We start from the raw sequence: 19805 nt of genomic DNA, 5'->3' as shown, positions 1-19805 counted from the left end.
AGCAGTAGAAATCTTACCCAGGGCATTACATATATATTCATACTGTAGTTCATATATTTTTTGTATTGTTATGTATTGCTTTGTACTGCTACTGTAAAGTTAACAAATTTCACAACATATGCCAGTGACATTAAGCCTGATTCTGAACATTAGTTGCTCTGCAACAGATATTTAGTAATAAATGTCTGCCAAATGGGACAATTGTGCAGAATTCATACATCTATAACAAAAAAAATTTCCTTCCCCCTCTGTTTGAATGAAAGGTAGCAAACCCAGATGGATTCTTTAATGGGATTGTGAATTCCCGATTGCGTTCCCGTCAGTCAATGCTGTACACACAGGTAATGCAGATCTGTCCCAGTGTATAACAGTGGTGGTGCTGTGCTGACAAAACAAGTGGCTGACGTTCTTACCTTGTGAATCTTACAGCAGCTGTTGAATTCCCTGTGATCTGTAGATCCAGCTGGCTGCTCACTCTTACAGTAGTATTGTGGTGCTGCTCCCTGGTGACAGAAACTATGACACAAATGCCTAGCTGTATTCTGCTAATGAAGAAGGTCTGTGAATTTACTCTGCAGCATGTACATGTTTTGAACAACACCTCTGTATCAAATGTTTAAAGACATGTAAATAGAGGCTTTGGCATGCTGAAATACTTGGAAGATGGAATATATCACTGCCTTCACTGCTGGAAATTTTATGGAATCCAGCGCCCGGGTTCAGGGTTCTTAGTTGTACGAATTGGGATGTCTCTTGGAAATGAAAACAGAAAATGAGGGAATTTCTCAGCAGGTCAAGTGGCATGGAAAGAGAAACAGAGCGAATATTTCAAGCTTCCCTTGGATTGTGTCTTAGTTAGATTGTAGGTCAATGGCTGAGGAGGTAAAGAGGAAAGTAAAATTCTTATTCAAAAATTATTTTGGTTTGGTTTAATATTTTTAAATGTTTGTATTATCTTACATTTTTAAAAGTATTATTGATTTTTTAAATTTCTTTTAGATACTTACATTTTAAAAGTTTCAATCCGAATGTCAAGATTTCCAGGTTACAAAAGCAGTTTGAAAGTGGGCCCTTGGCATTGTGGCCCAGGAGTCGGTAGCTCAGACTACCATTCTCCGGGGTGTAGGGAAGCAGCTGGATAGGTAGACTACATTATATCTTGATAAACCTGAGCACATCCAGACCATGGGCAGCAATCCTAGACCCAGTATGTCTCAGCCAATGGATCCACTGAAACGGAGAGTGTTAAACATTTATCAAATAAAAATAATTTGAATTAATTTGTCATCTAATCATACCTTTCCCAAATGACTCAAGCAACTTTCTTATAAAACATTCTAAATACCTCGAAATGCAGGAATTGCTATTTTGTAGATAGTGGTTTGCTTCCTTGTGTTTAAGAGGTGGCGGTACAAAGAATGTTAAGGCTACCCGGACTTCTTATAAATCACAATATCAGAATGCTGTTTTTTAAAAATTAAGATCATTTATCTTATCCTGGGTTTGAACCTCTTTTCTTTACAAGCAGCTAGGAGTAGATTTGGAGCTCTTCCAAATGGGATCAAAATGGTCTCAGCTTTGGGGTCTCATTGCTGAGAAACTGTGTTGCAGAGTACTGATCCATTAGCCGAAAAGAATTAGACACTTCAACTATTTATAATTGGCCTAAAATAAATAAAATTGTTCAAAAACGCCTGTCTCTCCCCCTGGGGCTTGTTTTTCTTGGTGAGACCTATACCATTCTGTTCTTGCAATTTCTTGTTGCACTGCTTGGACAGTGAGACTAAACTTCATTGTTTGTCAATTTAATATCACGACTACATGAGCAGCAGTCTCTAGAGCAAGTAATTCACAGTTGTGTTATCCCTATTCTCTGCAGGAAGCCTTGATTCCAGTAGCAAAAGGTGTTTGGCATCAGTAACACCTTGAGTTAGAATGATCTCTATCACAGATTGACATGGGTTTTTGAGGAGGTTCAGGTGTTCAAAGGTGTTCAAAGGCACACACCTACCCACAAAACAGGTGATCTTTCACATGGCTTTCACTTTCTTTCCTTCTTTTTCTCTTTTCAGCTTTGAGGATGGAGCACTTCTTCCCAAAGCACTCCCTGAAGAAGAATGAAGAATGATGCTGGTGACATTGGCTTCAGTCGCTTTGCTGGGATTAGTGCAGTGGGATCATGCCATGTGACATGAATGATCTTCTGGGGAAATCATTTGTTGTACCTCTCTGAGCTCTTGAGACGTTACTGGTTGGTGACCAGCTGAGGAGCAAAGGGATGATGGCCTAGACATTCATGTTCTTCCATCAATTGTGATCAGTGAAACTGCAAAACAACCATTTCTCAAAGAGGGCCTTGCACTTTGGACTTTGTGTTGAATCTCACAGTCGATGAAAGGGCCATTGCCACAGTGACATTCTTCAGCAGTGATAAATCCCGAGCAGTCGGAGAGAGGTTTCTAGTTTGGATACAAATGGCTCAGACTTCAGCCTACTGAAAACACAGTTCTGAGTGCCTTGGAAACTCCATTTTAAGAACATAAGAATACAAGAAATAGAAGGTGTAGGCCATTAGCTGCCTCCCTCCCTTTCTCTTCCCCCACTTGTACCTGTTTTGCCCTTCATCTTGTGATGTTTGTTGATCTACCAACCCTCTATCACTTCTCTGCATCAAACCCACATGCATTGATTAATATCCAAAAAATTATTGATTATAATCTTGAATGTATTCAGTGACTGGGCTTCCACAGCCCTCTTGTGTAATGAGAATTCAAAATTAATTACGTGAATGCAACCTCTTTCACTAGAGGTAGTGTTCTTGACACCTCAGACACAGGGATCTTCTTCTTTCATTCTTCCTGTAACAGCTTAATTAACCTTTAGTATCTTCTGCACAAAGACAATCAGGATCTCTCTGAACACCTTTCAACCTCTCTTTATTTTAGAAACAATCCATTTTTCTTATGTTTTTTTCCTTTTATTGGATGACTCCACAGTTTGCCGTATTATATTTCATCTGCCATGTCCATACCTATTTACTGAACCAGGATAGGAGGATTCAAGTGGGTGAGAAAGATCAAGGGCCAGAAATGGAGGAATCTGATAGGAGAAGAGGGTGGACCATAGCAGAAAGTGAAGGAAGAAAGGACCCAGGGGGAAGTGATAGGCAGGTGGAAAGAGCTGAAAGGTTAGAGTGGGGAAGAGAGCAAAAGGGGAGGGGGAAATCTTTTTAACAAGGACAGCATGCGGTGTAGAGTCCACGGACGGAAGATTGGTTTGTGTGATGTGTTGCACCGTGTTCACGATCTTCTGCAGCTTCTTTCGGTCTTGGACAGGACAACTTCCATACCAGGTTGTGATGCACCCTAGAAGAATGCTTTCTACGGTGCATCTATAAAAATTAGTGAGGGTTTTAGGGAACAGGCCAAATTTCTTCCGTTTTCTCAGGAAGTAAAGGCGCTGGTGGGCCTTCTTGGCAGTGAACTCTGCTTGGTTGGACCAAATCAGGTCATTTGTGATATTGACCCCGAGGAACTTAAAGTTTTTGACCTGTTCCACTTGCGCACCACTGATGTAAATTGGGTCATGTGTTCCGCTACTCCTTCTGAAGTCAACAACCAATTCCTTCGTCTTGCTGGCATTGAGGGATAGGTTATTGTCTTCACACCATGCCACCAGGTTCTTAATTTCCTCTCTGTACTCAAACTCATCATTACCCGAGATACGGCCTACAATTGTTGTGTCATCAGCAAACTTATATATTGAGTTTGATGGAAACTTGGCTACACATTCATGGGTGTGCAGTGAGTACAGCAGGGGGCTGAGTACACAGCCTTGTGGGGCACCGGTGCTCAGAGTGATTGTAGAGGAGAGCTTGTCCCCTATTTTACAGCCTGGGTCCTGTCTGTGAGGGAGTTGAAGATCCAGTTGCAGATCTGAGTGCTGAGGTCCAGGTTCCGGAGCTAAGGAATCAGTTAATTTGGAATGATGGTATTAAAGGCAGAGCTGTAGTCAATGAAAAGGAGCCTTACATATGCATCTTTATTCTCCAGGTGTTCTAAGGAGGAATGTAGGGCCAGAGAGATGGCATCTGCCGTTGACCTGTTGCTCCGGTAGGCGAATTGCAAAGCGTCCAGGTTGACCGGTAGGCTGTGGTTGATGTGTGCCATAACCAGTCTCTCGAAGCACTTCATAGCAATTGATTCCAGAGCCACAAGTTGATAGTCATTCAGGCATGCCACCTTGCTCTTCTTCGGCACTGGGATTATTGTTGCCTTCTTAAAACATGAGGGGATCTTAGACTGAAGCAAGGAACAGCTGAAGATGTCAGCAAACACTCCAGCTAGCTCGCTTGCACAGGTCCGGAGAACACGTCCTGGGACGCCATCTGGGCTCGTCGCCTTCCTTGGATTTATCTTCAGGAAGGCCCTTCTAACGTCCTCTGCGGTGACGATGAATCTTGATGCCACCAGGTCAGGTTCATCCGGAGGGAGCGGGACGCTCCTCTTCTGTTCGAATCTTGCGTAGAATACGTTAAGTTCGTCAGGAAGAGAAACGCCACAGTTATTGATATTCTCAGCCTTTTCTTTGCGCCCAGTGATCTCATTTAGACACTGCGCATAGTCTACTGGCATCCCTCTGGTTAGCCTGGGCTTCCAACTTGGCTCGATATTGCCTCTTGGCGCCCTTAATGGCTTCCCCCGGTTCACGCCTGGATTCTGTGTAGCGACTGGTATCCCCGGACCTAAAAGCCACAGCTCTAGCTTTTAAAAAGGACTTGACCTCATAATTCATCCAAGGTTTCTGGTTAGTGAATATCTGGATCGTTTTGCGAGACACGCAGTCCTCCGTGCATTTCCAAATAAAGTCTGTGACAGCTGAAGCATACTCATGGAGGTTAGCTGCCGAGTCCTTGAATACTAACCAGTCCACCGATTCAAAGCAGTCACGGAGGACCTCATCAGTTTCCTCTGTCCAACGTGACACTACTTTTGAGACCATGACCTCCGGCTTCAGTTTCTGTTTGTAAGCCAGAAGGAGGAGTACGGCCTGATGGTCCAATTTTCCGAAGTGAGGTCGTGGGACGGAACGGTAGGCATCCTTGACTGCTGTGTAGCAGTGGTCAAGTATATTCGGGCCTCTAGTGGGACAGGAGACAGGCTGGTATAACTTTGGCAGCGCCTTTCTGAGGTTGGCCTAGTTAAAGTCCCTAGCTGTAATGAGCAAAGCCTCTGGTTACCTGGTCTCAAGTTCACTGATGTTGGAATACGGTATGCTCAGAGCACACTCCACATCCGCCTGGGGGGGAATGTAGACCACTGTCAGAATTCCCGTGGCAGATAGTAGGGACGACACTTCACCGACAGGTGTTCCAGGTCCGGGCTGCAGAAGCTTGTCGGTGCCACTGTGTCCGAGCATCACGCAGTGTTGATCAGTAGGCAGACACCACCTCCCCTTGTCTTGCCCGAAGACGCCGTGCAGTCCATCCGATGGATCGAAAATCCCTCCGGTCAGATGGCACAGTCGGGGGTGGCAGGGGAGAGCCAGGTTTTGGTGAAACAGAATACACAGCAGTTCTGCATCTCCCTGCAGTAGGTGAGTCTCCCTTTAAGATCATCCACCTTGTTCTCTATGGCTTGCACATTAGCTAGTAGGATGGTGGGCATAGGGACCCTGAAGCCCCTCAGCTTCAATCTGACCAACAACCCATCTCTTTTCCCACGCTTCCTTGGTAAGTAGTGCATCTTTCCAGGTCTCCATCGACGCAGTGTGTTTTTGTCAGCTCTTTGATGTTGGTGGACACATCCCGCGGGAATCGATCGCCTGGTCACATCGTTGTGCACTCCGGGTCGGGGCGAGTAATGGGGGAAGCTCCGCTGCCACTTCCAGCTGCCGGGGGCCAGGCTGTCGATTGGGTCAGGCCCCGAAGCCGACAGTTAATCCCGGATGGCCGGGCTCCTGGCTGAAACAAGTCCTTAAGCCGAGTCACAGTTGCAGAGGCCTCCGCTCCAGTCGAGCCTTGGGCTTGATTTCCGAGGTCGGCAGTGGAGGCCTCACTTCCGGCAACTGTGGATGACCACCAACGGGGCTTTACGGTGGTCACTCCAGGGAAGTGTCTGGGGCACCTTGAGTTCTCCGCTGTCACTTCTGTGTGGTCGTCTGCTCTAGAGAGGTGCTGATCGGAATGGGCCGTGTCTCCATGCGCTCCGACACGGTAGCAGACCGCGGGTCTCCTGGAACGTAGTGGGCCTCATTGGTCGGGTCCAGCTGCGGTCCGGAGTTTAAGAAGCAGTTCTGACGCGGTGGTCTCTGCAGACTGCTGAGGAAGTAGAGGCGTTATTGTGTTTCCTCGCAATTATATTTATATGATGGGTCCAGAACAGGTTCTCTGAGATTGTAACACCCAGGAATTTACCGACATCCTCCACCTCTGATCCTCCAATGGCTTAGGGACCTCTGGTTTCCCTCTCCTACAATCAGTTCCTTGGTCTTATTGACATTGCGTGTGAGATTGTTGTTACTACACCACTCAGTCAAGTTTTCAGTTTCCCTCTTACATCCTAACTGTCCCCACCTTTGATACGACCCTCAACAGTGGTGTCATCACCAAACTTGTATATGATGTTGGAGATGTACATGGCCCCACAGTCATAGGTGTAAAATAAGTAGAGCAGGGGGCTAAGTACACATCTCTGTGGTGCTCCTGTGCTGATGGAGATTGTTGAAGAGATGCTTTTTGCCAACCTGGACAAACTGGGGTCCGCAATTTGGGAAATCCAGGATCCATTTGCACAAGGGGGTATTGAGGCCCAGGTCTTGGAGTTCACTGATTAGTTTTCAGGGGATGATGGTGATAAATGCTGAGCTGTAATTAATAAAGGGTGTTCTTATGTATGCATCTTTGATGCCTAGATGTTTCAGGATTGTGTGAGGAGCCAATGAGATAGCATCTACTGTAGACCTGTTGCTTCAGTAGGCAAATTGGAGTGGATTCATGTCACCACTCAGACAGGAGCTGATATGCATCAACACCAGCCTCTCAAAACACTTCATCGCTATGGATGTAAGAGCCACTGGGAGATAGTCATTTAGGCAGGTTACCACTTGCTTCTTGGGTACTGGTATGATTGTAACCTGCTTGAAGCAGTTGGGTACCACACACTGATGGAGCAAGAAGAGGAAGATACCTGCGAATACACCAACCAGCTAGTCAGTACAGGTCTTCAGCAATCAGCCAGCTACTCCATCTGGACCAGATGCCTTCCTTGGATTCATTCTGTTGAAGGCAGCCCACACGTCATCTTCAGATACTGAGACCAAAGGGTTATTGGGAGACATGGGGATGCGCAATGGTTCCTTCCTGTTCAGATGGTCAAAGCAACTATAGAATTCATTGAGCTCATCTGGAAGTGAAGCTCTGTTGTCGCCATGTTGCAAGATTTAACTTTGTAGGAGGTTATGGCATTCAAATCATGCCACAGCTGTCAAGCATCCCTCGTTGATTCCAGTCTAGTCAGGAATCTCCACTTCGCCCATGAGATGGCTTTCCGGAGATCATTTCTGTACCTCTTGTAGCATTCTTGATCTCCAGACTTGAATGCTTCTGATCTGGCTCTCAGCAGATTCCAGATTTCACGGTTCATCCAGGGCTTTAATTGAGGAAAATCCTGAACGATTTTGTGGGGACATGCTTATCCACAGCTATTTTAATAGAGTCTTTAGTGACCCTGATGTAGTCATTTAGGTCCTCAGATAAGTGCTTAAACACAGCCCAGTCCATTGACTCAAGGCAATCCTGCAACTGTTGGTCTGTTTCCTGTGACCATCTCTTAGTTATCTTGATCTCTGGAGCCTTGCTGTTTAGGTTCTGTCTGTATGCAGGTAGCAGGAGTACAGCCAAATGATCTGACTTTTACCAAAATGAGGTCTCAGAAAGGAACAATAGGCATCTCTTATCGTGGTCTAGTAGTGGTCCAGTGTGTTGGGACCTCTCATACATCAGGTTCTGTACTGGTGATAATTCGGCAGGGTTTTCTACCTACAAGCCTGTTTAAGGTCTCTAACTATAATTTGAAATGCGTCGGGATGGGCTGTTTCTTGTTTGCAGACGGCACTGTGCAGTTTTATGAGCACTTGCTTAAAATCTGCCGCTGGTGGTATATAAACTGCTCTTTCTATTTCTGGGACATGTAAGACCCATACGAGCAGGTTGGGATGTACTTGTCCCAGAATACGTCCAACATCTTTGCCGAAAGATTTGTTGGGGTATATGGGAAGAGCTTAAAGTAACTTGGTAGGGCAATGGGTCACAGTGTAGCTGGGGGGGGAGGTGTAGTCAAACATGAAAAGAAAACTAAGTCAGCCCTCTAGGCAGACATGACTGCAAAAAGGGAGGTGGGAAAGATACTATTGAAATGCAAAGAGTCTGATGACCATACAGCATTAATCAACTACAAAGGAATCTGATATTATTGTAATCACGGAGACATGGTTAAAAGAAGGGTAGAACCGACAACTCACCATCCAGTTTATAGAAGTTTCAATCATGAAAGGGGGGCTATAAAAGAGGTGACTTTGCAATATTTGATTAAAGAGTCCACTACTATGGCAATGAGTGAGGGTATCCTGGAAAACTCTTCAAATGACACCATGTGGATGGAGCTTAGGAGCCAAAAGGTGATGACATTGCTGGGTATATAATACAAGCCTCATATTAATTGGAAAGGAGTACAGATTTGTAGACAAATCACAAAGAGATATAGAATATAGTTTGTTGGGTATCGGCTTCATGCCTGTGTCAGGTGTGGTGCAGACTGCTGTCAGGATAGCTAAAGTGAATTCCCATGGCTGGTAGTACAGGAACACTTCATTGTTAGAAATTCCAGGCTAGGGAAACAGGGACGCACCAGAACCGTGTCACCTGAGCACCACGGGTAGTTCTCTGCCTCTGACTTTGTCTGAGGAAGTCGCATAGTCCATTAGAGAATTAAAATGCCCTCGGGATGAATAGCACCATCAGATGTGGCAGGTGTAAGCCATGTTTTGTTGAGACGAAACACACAACTGTTGCTCTGTAACAGGGGTGGTTCCCAGACTGGGTTTGATCCAGGGTTGATATGGTGAAGGTCTGTTTCTTCAACCAGTAAGCTAACAGGAGAAGCCTAGACCAGGTGGATCCAAGTGCAGGGGAGACCAGAGACAAAGATGGAGTTGAACAAATAATCTTTACTTTTGGCAAACAAGACAAAATCTGCAGATGTTGGAAATCCAAGCAACACACACAAAATGCTGGAAGAACTCAGCAGGCCAGACAGCATCGATGGAAAAGAATAAACAGGCAGCATTTTGGGACAAGACCTTTCATCAGGACCGGAAAAAAATGATTAGAAGTCAGAATAAGAAGGTGGAGGAAGAGCAGAAGAAACGCGAGTTGATAGGAGAAACCAGGAGAGGGGGGTGGTGAAGTAAAGAGCCAGGAAGTTGATTGGTGAAAGAGATGAAAGGCTGGAGAAGGGGGGATCTGACAGGAGAGGACAGAAGGCCATGGAAGAAAGGGAAGGGGAGGAGCACCAGAGGGAGGTGATGGGCAGGTAAGGAGATAAGGTAAGGGAGGGAAATGGGACTGGGGAATGGTAAAGGAGCAGGGAGGGCCATTACTGGAATTTCGAGAAATCGATGTTCATGCCATCGGGTTGGAGGCTACCCAAAATCTATGTCGGTCTCACCGATATACAGGAAGCCACACCAGGAGCACCGTTTACAGTAGATCAGAGGCCCCCAACCACCGGGCCGCGGACCGGTACCTGGCCACAAACCACGTGCTACCAGGCCGTGAGGAAACGATATGAGTCAGCTACCCTTTTCCTTATTCCCTGTCACGCACTGTTGAACTTGAACATAGGGTTGTCAACTGTCCCGTATTTGCCAGGACATCCCATATATTGGGCTAAATTGGTTTGTCCCATACGGGACCGCCCTTCTCCCGTATTTCCCCCGCTAAGGTAGAGTGTTCCTATGAAACCTTTCATGCCGAAATGGCGTGAAGCGAAGAAGCAATTACCATTAATTTATATGGGAAAAATATTTGAGCATTCCCAGACCCAAAAAATAACCTAACGAATCATACCAAATAACACATAAAACCTAAAATAAATAACACTAACATATAGTAAAAGCAGGAATGATATGATAAATACACAGCCTATATAAAGTAGAAATAATGTATGTTACAGTATAGTTGGGAAGATGAAGGCAAAACTGATTTGTGAGAGAAAAAAATCAGCACGTACACGCATGCACACGTCACGCATGTGCACACAGGTGCCCGTGCAAGGCTTCATGGTCATGGTAGTCTTTCCTGGGGTAAAGTGTCCCGGGATTTGACTGCTACTTTTGTCCCTTATTTGGGAGTGAGAAAGTTGGCAACCCTAACTGTGAAAGACATGTTGAGGTGAGTTTATCCCTACTGAAACACCCCCCACCCCGGTCAGCCAGTCTGCAAGAATATTGTCAATATTAAACTGGTCCACGGTGCAAAAAAGGTTGGGGACCCCTGCAGTAGATGACCCCAACAGATGCGCAGGTGAAGTGTTGCTTCACCTGGAAGGACTGTTTGAGCCCTCGAATGGTAGTGAGGGAGGAGGTGTTGATTCAGGTGTAGCAGTTGTTCCACTTGCAAGAATAAGTGTCAGGTGGGAGATCAGTGGGGAGGGACAAATGAACTAGGGAGTTGTGTAGGGAGAGATCCCTGTGGAAAGCAGAAAGTGGCGGGGGGGGGAAAGATGTGCTTGTTGGTGGGGTCCTGTTGGAGATAACGGAAGCTACAGAGAATTATGTGCTGGACATGGAGGCTGGTGGGATGGTAGGTGAGGGCAAGAGGAACCCTATCCTTGGTGGGCTGGCGGGAGGATGGGGTAAGAGCAGAAACGAGCAAAATGGAAGAGATGCAGGTGGGGCAATGTTGATGTTGGAGGAAGGGAAGCCCCTTTTCTTTGAAGAAGGAATACATCTCTTTTGTCCTGAGGTATTGTTCAGGTAGCTGTGAGAATTGGTTTGCAGACAATACACTTCAGGACTCGAGGTTTCCTACTCACAGGGTATGTAAACACAAGATCAAGCAAAGACAATCAGAACAGATGGAAGTTAAATAGAGGATGAAAACAAGGCACAGGTGCATGGATAATTAAAATAAGACACAGATGAAAATAATCAACTATTAATCAGGGGAGGAGTAGCATTAGAGCCTGGAGGACTCTGGTGCCCCCTGGTGATCAGAACAAAGCATGACAACCTCATTGTTCTGCGGTAAGCAAATACCTTTCATTGCCCAGACAAAGGCTACTTGGCCTATTATGTACTTATCCGGCAACAAAATAGAGATGTTGAAGTAATTCATACCCTTGACTACTATAGGTGATAACACATCAAGTGCTCAGGCAGCACTTCTTAAAGTTGTTGATACTTCCTTTCTCTGCCATCCTTTCATCTTTCCTTATTCACTCTCCAACTTTTAAATCATGAATAATTTCTCCCCTGGTTCCAAATGTGACGTTACACAGGTATGAGGAAGACATCTGGAATTCATATCATGGGCTACAATTAAATCTACACCATGATTTCTCCCCCAGGATCCTTTGATGTGATATCGCTAAGATTAGTTTGTGCTTTAGGCAAAATAAAAGGTTTCAAAATTATAGATGAGCTGGTCCCAGATTAAATCTGTATGGAAAAAAATCTGTTCTTGTATGGTATTTCTTACAACTGAATAAATGATGTCCAGGATCTGAGAGTGTAACACTAGAATTCTGTAGGGTAATCTGGAAAGTGCTATTGGATTACATTACAGAATCTCCTAATTATTATTTTTCACCGAGGGAACTGTCTGTCTCTTCAGTTATGGAATTATTTCTCTTGTGCATAAAACTGTGAATCATCACCTTCAAATTAGCGTCTACTGTCCTCTGTCATTACTCAATAATGATTAGAAATGTCTGTCAAAAATTATTGCATTCTGAATTCTGAAATTGATTCCTGTAATTATTTACACCAGCCCAGACATATTTCATTAGAAGCAGGCCTATTATGAGATAACATTAAAAAAAAGGCTTAGTGTTTGCTGATCCCAAAGAGAATAACTGGATTTAAAGAAATATTTTACAATTTGTTTGCAAAAATGTCTTTGATCATTAAATTTGATGGTTAAACTTAAGTGGAAGCACATTTGAGAATTAAAACTTTGGGAAAACTTTTACTTTCTGGATCCAAGCATGCTCAGTTCTCAGGGATGATTCCTGAATTCTCATTCAGACCAAGCAGAGGAGACAAGTCTTTGTGCTGCACAGTGACATAGTCAGCAGAGCTGCTGTCTCACATCTCCAGAATACAAGATATAATCCTGAGTTTTGGTGATGTCTGCTTGGAGTTTGCATATTCTTCTTGTGACCACAAGGATGTCCACTAGGTGCTTTAGCTTCCTCTCACATCCTATAAATTATCCCTTGTGTGTAGCTAATGGTGAAAGTTGATAGAAATGTGGTTTGAATGAAGTAAACAATGTGTCAACAGATGCGCTATGGATTTGGTGGGCCTAAGGACTGTTGACATGATCGCTGACCTTCTGACAAGTTAATCTTCACATTGCACCTTAACCAAGGACTCCAATGTGGTTGACACGGGACCTCAACCATACCATTTCCCATATTATTTCCTTGAAGACTCTTCCCAACTTTCAGAACCAGGAGAGGAATGTTCAAGTTTGTTATCATCTGACTGTACATGTATACAACCAAATGAAACAACATCCCTCCGAACCATGGTGCACCCACACAACGTATATCACACCTGGTACATAAAATCAATGATTATACTATGTCAATAAAACATAAATCAAAATGCATATAGTGAAGCACAACACAGATAAACAGTAAACAGTACAGGAAACAACTTACTAACCTAGTGAAGGGATCATGGAGGTGGCAGAGTATTCATTAGTCTCACAGCCCAAGGGAGAAGCTGTTACCCATTCTGGCAGTCCTAGACCTGATGATTTTGTATCTCCGTCTTGATGGTAGTGGCTCAAGGAGATTGTGGGATGGGTGGTAGGGACCCTTAACAATGCTTTGAGCCCTTCGTTTGCAACACTTCCTGTAAATGTCACAAATAATAGAGAAGGGAGACCCCGGTGATTCATTCAGCAATTTATACTGTCCTCTATAGGGTCTTGTGGTCAGATGCCTTGCAGCTTCCATACCACTTTTTCTAAATGGAGAGAATATTCAAAAATCTGAGGTGCAAAGAGATTTGGAAGTCCTCATGCAGGATTTGCTCAAGGTTAATTTGCAGATTGAGCCAGTGGTGAGGAAGGCAAATGTGATTTTGTTTCGAGATGACTAGAATATAAAAGCAAGGATGTAATGTTGAGGCTTTAGAAAGCACCATTGAGGCCTCACTTGTAGTATTGTGAGCAGTTTTGGGCCTCTTATCTCAGAAAGGATGTGCTGAGATTGGAGAGGGTTCGAAGGAGGATCACAAAAATAATTCCAGGTTTGAAAGGCTTGTCATATAGACGGCTTTGGGCCTCTACTCACTGAAATTGTGAAGAATGAGGAATGGCCTCATTCAAGCCTATTGAATGTTGAAAGGCCTCGATAGAGTGGATGTGGAGAGGATGTTTCCTATGGTGGGGGAGTCTAAGACCAGAGGGCACAGCCTCAGAATAGAAGTACAGTATGTCCTTTTAAAAAAGGGATGAAGAGGAATTTCTTTAGCCAGAGAGTGGCGGAACCTGAATTGTGAGTCAGCAAAATGAGTAACAGTGGCTGAGCACACACAACTAGTGGGGGGAGGAGGGGAGCACCAGTGCTCCGTGTGATGAACTTAAGATGTTGCTGCCAACTTGATTGACTGTTCTTTCTGTCAGGAAGTGCAAGATTCAGTAACAGAGAGGGGTGTTAAGTAGCATGAGGACAATTTACCCACCAGTCTCTGAGGGATGATCCTGTAAAACACTGAGCTGAAGTCGATGAACAACATCCTAGTGTTCCTGTCTTCATTTCAGTTTTCCAGCTTTACATTTAATTTCCAATGTCTCTAAAATACTGCTACGTGTAGTCCTGTCTTTGCAGCACTTACTGACTATTTCACTCTGATTCATGTTTTCAACTCCACTGAAGCTTATTCCTCTTCCACAGCGTCTTCTGATGCAACAGAGAGACTTTTATTTCCTTTCTTGTCGCTATCCAGGGCACTAAACACCCTTGCCATATGGAAAAGTACTACAATATAATTCTTTCAATTTATAGTAATGTATTCATTGGTCACAATGTGGTCTATCCTGCAGCAGGAAGACCAAATGTTGATCAGTGTTGTGTAGAGCATAGAAATTCAGTCCGCAAGTGTGGCCATGACAATTCAGTTGCCTTTCTCCTCCTTACTCCTTTCCGGTCTCTCTCTGACCTTCTTTGTTATCAATGCCCTGTACTATTTCAGTGGAAAGAACAGCATGAAATCTTCCGACCAGTCATATGGCTGCATTCCAAACTCAACAGTGAATTCACAGCTAATTAACATTTTATTTCAGATTTCCAGCTTTCCTTCTCTAATTTCTTGATAATCCTAGATATTATTTTCAGGTCCCCAAGATATTCATCATCCCTTCTGTCATTCAATCAGCTTATCAAAACCTTTTGTTCATCTCTCCTCTCCACCCAAATTACAGTTTAATTAAGTATGATTTTTTTCCGGTTCTGATGAAGATTAATGACATACAACATTCACCGCTCCTCATTTCAAGTTACTGACTGAACCAATGAATATTTCCAGCATTCACCCTTTTAAATTTAGATTTCACCCTCTGCCAAACATTGCCCTGTTTATTCCTTATTTATTTATTTATTTATTTAGTGATACAGCATGGAGTAGTCCCTTCTGGCAATAAGATATAGGTGCAGAATGAGGCCATATGGCCCATCTTGCCATTTCATCATGGCTGATTTATTATCCCTTTCAACCTCTCTTTCTTGTCTTCTCCCCATAACCTCTGACACCCTGAATAATCAAGAACCTATCAACCTCCACCTTAAATATACCCAATCACTTGGCCTGTGGCAATGAACTCCACAGATTGACCATCCTCTGGCTAAAGAAGTTTTTGCTCATCTCTGTTCTAAATGGACTAAAGTCAATCCTGAGGCTGTGCCCTCTTGGCCTAGACTCACCTATCACAGGGAACATCCTCTCCTCATTCTTCTAAATTCCAGTGAGTACTGGCCAAGAGCTATCAAATTCTTCTCATATGCTAACCTTTTCTTTCCTGTATCATTTTTGTGAAACTCCTTTGAACCCTCTCCAATGCCAGCACATCTTTTCTTAGATAAGGGCCCAAAAATGATTGCTAACTTTGAATTGCCTTCCATACCACTAACTTCCTTTGCAAGTTAATCCTTAGAGAATGCTGAACATGGACTCCCAACTCCCCTTGCGTTTCTGATTTTTGTGTTTCCATTTAGAAAATTCTCACTATTTATCTTCTCCACATAGCCATGAAAGACCATGAGAGTAGTTGAAAGAAAAGATATCAGCTCCAGCCACTCGGCATGAAAAAGAAAAGAAACAAAACTCACAAACCTGAAAAACACCCACAACCACCTCATAGAAAAAAAACAGCGACAATAGCATCAAATTCCCCAATCCTCCACACAGAATAAAACAATAACAATCCCCGATACTCTCCCCCGCAGGAAAAAACAATCTTCCATCCCGCACTCACAGAAAGAACAGCGACAATAACAATCCCCGACCCCCCGACAGAAAATAATCAACCACAATATCAATCCCCGACCCCCTCCCCACTCTTCACAGAAAAAACAGCCACAATAACAATCCCCGACCCCCTCACTCACTAAAAAAACAGCCACAATAACAATCCCCAACCCCCTCCCCACAGAAAAAACAGCCACAATAACAATTCCTGACCCCCTCCCCACAGAAAAAACAGCCACAATAACAATCCCCGACCCCCTCACTCACTAAAAAAACAGCCACAGTAACAATCCCCGACCCCCTCCCCACAGAAAAAACAGCCACAATAACAATCCCCAGCCCCTCCCCACAGAAAAAAAACAGCCACAATAACAATCCCCAGCCCCTCCCCACAGAAAAAAACAGCCACAATAACAATCCCCGACCCCCTCATTCACTAAAAAAACAGCCACAATAACAATCCCCGACCCCCTCACTCACTAAAAAAACAGCTACAATGAGAATACCTGAGCACCTCCCCTTACTGACAGAAAAAACCAGCCACAATAACAATCCCCGACCCCCTCCCCACAGGAAAAAAACAGTCTCAATAACAATGCCCGAGCCCCTCACTCACTGAAAAAACAGCCACAATGAGAATACTTGACCCCCTCCCCACAGAAAAAAACAGCCACAATAACAATCCCTGAACACCCCCACAGAAAAAAACAGCCACAATAACAATCCTGACCCCCTCCCCACAGAAAAAACAGCCACAATAACAATCCCCAGCCCCTCCCCACAGAAAAAAACAGCCACAATAACAATCCCCAACCCCCTCCCTCACAGAAAAAAACAGCGACAATAACAATCCCTGAACACCCCCACAGAAAAAAACAGCCACAATAACAATCCTGACCCCCTCCCCACAGAAAAAACAGCCACAATAACAATCCCCAGCCCCTCCCCACAGAAAAAAAAACAGCCACAATAACAATCCCCAGCCCCTCCCCACAGAAAAAAAACAGCCACAATAACAATCCCCAGCCCCTCCCCACAGAAAAAAACAGCCACAATAATAATCCCCAACCCCCTCCCCTACAGAAACAAAGAGCAGCAATATCAATACCCGAATCTCACTAACAGAAAAACAGCCACAATAACAATCCTGACTCATCCACACGGAAAAAACAGCCACAATAACAATCCCCAGCCCCTCCCCACAGAAAAAAACAGCCACAATAACAATCCCCAGCCCCTCCCCACAGAAAAAAAAACAACCACAATAACAATCCCCAACCTCCCATACAGAAAAAAGAGCCACATTAACAATCCTGACCCCCTTCCCACAGCAAAAAACAACTACAATAACAATACCCAACCCCCTCCCTCACAGAAAAAACAGCCACAATAACAATACCCAACCCCCTCACTCACAGTAAAAACAGCCACAATAACAATTGCTGACCCCTCCCCCACAGAAAAAAACAGCCACAATAACAATTGCTGACCCTTCCCCACAGAAAAAACAGCCACATTATCAATCCCCGACCCCTCCCCCACAGAAGAAACAGCCAAAATAACAATCCTTGACTCCACCCCACGGAAAAAACAGCTACAATAACAATCCCCAAATCCCTCACTCACAGAAAAAACAGCGACAGTAACAACCTCGACCCCCTCCCTCACAGTAAAAACAACCACAATAATAAACCCCAACCCCCTCACTCACAGAAAAAACAGCCTCAATAACAATTCCTGACACCCTCCCCACAGAAAAAACAGCAACAATAACAATCCTTGACCCCCCTCCCCACAGAAAAATCAGCCACAATAACAATCCCTGACCCCCTCACTCACTGAAAAAACAGCGGTGAGGTATCATGACTGGGTATAAAAGTAGCGTCCGTCAAAGGCTCAGTCTTTGCAAGCAAGGATGGGTCGTGGCTCATCCCTTAGTGCCAAAATTCGTGAGAGAATTGTTAGTCAGTTCAAAAGGAACATTTCTCAATGCAAGATTGCAGAGAATTTAGGTCTTTCAACATCTACAGTACATAATATTGTGAAAAGATTCAGAGAATTCAGAGACATCTCAGTGCGTAAAGGGCAAGGTCGGAAACCACTGTTGAATGCGCGTGATCTTCGAGCCCTCAGGCGGCACTGCCTAAGAAACCGTCACGCTACTGTGACAATTATAGCCACCTGGGCTCGGGAGTACTTCGGAAAACCATTGTCACTCAACACAGTCTGTCGCTGCATCCAGAAATGCAACTTGAAACTGTATTATGCAAGGAGGAAGCCATACATCAACTCTATGCAGAAACGCTGGTGAGTTCTCTGGGCCCGAGCTCATCTCAGATGGACTGAAAGACTGTAGAACCGTGTGCTATGGTCAGATGAGCCCACATTTTAGCTAGTTTTCGAAAAGAACGGGCTTCGCGTTCTCTGTGCCAAAGATGAAAACAACCATCCAGTTTATTATCAGTGAAAGGTGCAAAAGCCAGCATCTGTGATGGTATGGGGGTGCATCAGTGCCCACGGCATGGGTGAGTTGCATGTATGTGAAGGTACCATTGACTCTGAGGTGTATATTAGGATTTTAGAGAGACATATGTTGCCATCAAGGCGACGTCTCTTCCCAGGACATCTATGCTTATTTCAGCAGGACAATGCCAGACCACATTCTGCACGGGCTACAACAGCGTGGCTTTGTAGACACAGAGTGTGTGTGCTTGACTGGCCTGCTGCCAGTCCAGATCTATCTCCTATTGAAAATATATGGTGCATCATGAAGAGGAGAATCAGACAACGGAGACCACGGACTGTTGAGCAGCTGAAGTCTTATATCAAGCAAGAATGGACAAAATGTCCAATTGCAAATCTACTACAATTAGTATCCTCAGTTCCAAAACGATTAAAAAATGTTATTAAAAGGAAAGGTAAAGTAACACGATGGTAAACATGCCTCTGTCCCAACTTTTGTTGAGTGTGTTGCAGCCATCAAATTCTAAATTTGTGTATGTTTACAAAATACAATTAAGTTGGTCAGTAAAACTATTGAAAATCTTTTCTTTGTACTTTTGTCAGTTAAATAAAGGTTCACGTGAATTAACATATCACAGATTGTTGTTTTTATTGCATTTTGGAAAATATCTCAACTTTTTTGGAAATGGGGTTTGTAGAAGAGAAATAAATAAATAAATAAATAAATAAATTTCAGTTTACTTAAATTGAATAGATTAAAAATCATGCAAAAACCAGAAATAATATATATTAAAAAAGTGAAGTAGTGTCCAAAGATTCAATGTCCATTTAGGAATCAGAGGGCAGAAGGGAAGAAGCTGTTCCTGAATCGCTGAGTGTGTGCCTTCAGGCTTCTGTACCTCCTACTAGATGCTAACAGTGAGAAAAGGGCAGGTCCTGGGTGCTGGAGGTCCTTAATAATGGAAGCTGCCTTTCTAAGACACCACAACTTGAAGATGTCCTGGGTACTTTGTAGGCTAGTCCCCAAGATGGAGCTGACTAGATTTGCAACCTTCTGCAGCTTCTTTTGGTCCTGTGCAGTGGCCCCTCCATACCAGACAGTGATGCAGCCTGTACGAATGCTCTCCACGGTACACCTATAGAGGTTTTTGACTGTATTTGTTGACATGCCATATCTCTTCAAACTCCTAATGAAGTACAGCTGCTGTCTTGCTTTCTTTATAACTGCATTAATATGCTGGGACCAGGTTAGATCCTCAGAGATGTTGACACTCAGGAACCTGAAACTGCTCACTCTCTCCACTTCTGATCCCTCTATGAGGATTGGTATGTGTTCCTTTGTTTTACCCTTCCTGAAGTCCACAATCAGCTCTTCCATATTACTGATGTTGAGTGCCAGGTTGTTGCTGTGGCACCATTCCACTAGTTGGCATATCTCACTCCTGTACACCCTCTCGTCACCACCTGAGATTCTACCAACAATGGTTGTATCATCAGTAAATTTATAGGTGGTATTTGAGCTGTGCCTAGCCACACAGTCACGTGTATATAGAGAGTAGAGCAGTGGGCTAAGCACACACCCC

The sequence above is a fragment of the Mobula birostris genome, chromosome 4, assembly GCF_030028105.1.
Source record: "Mobula birostris isolate sMobBir1 chromosome 4, sMobBir1.hap1, whole genome shotgun sequence".
Taxonomy (NCBI): Eukaryota; Metazoa; Chordata; class Chondrichthyes; order Myliobatiformes; family Myliobatidae; genus Mobula; species Mobula birostris.
This window is presented reverse-complemented; position numbering follows the sequence as displayed.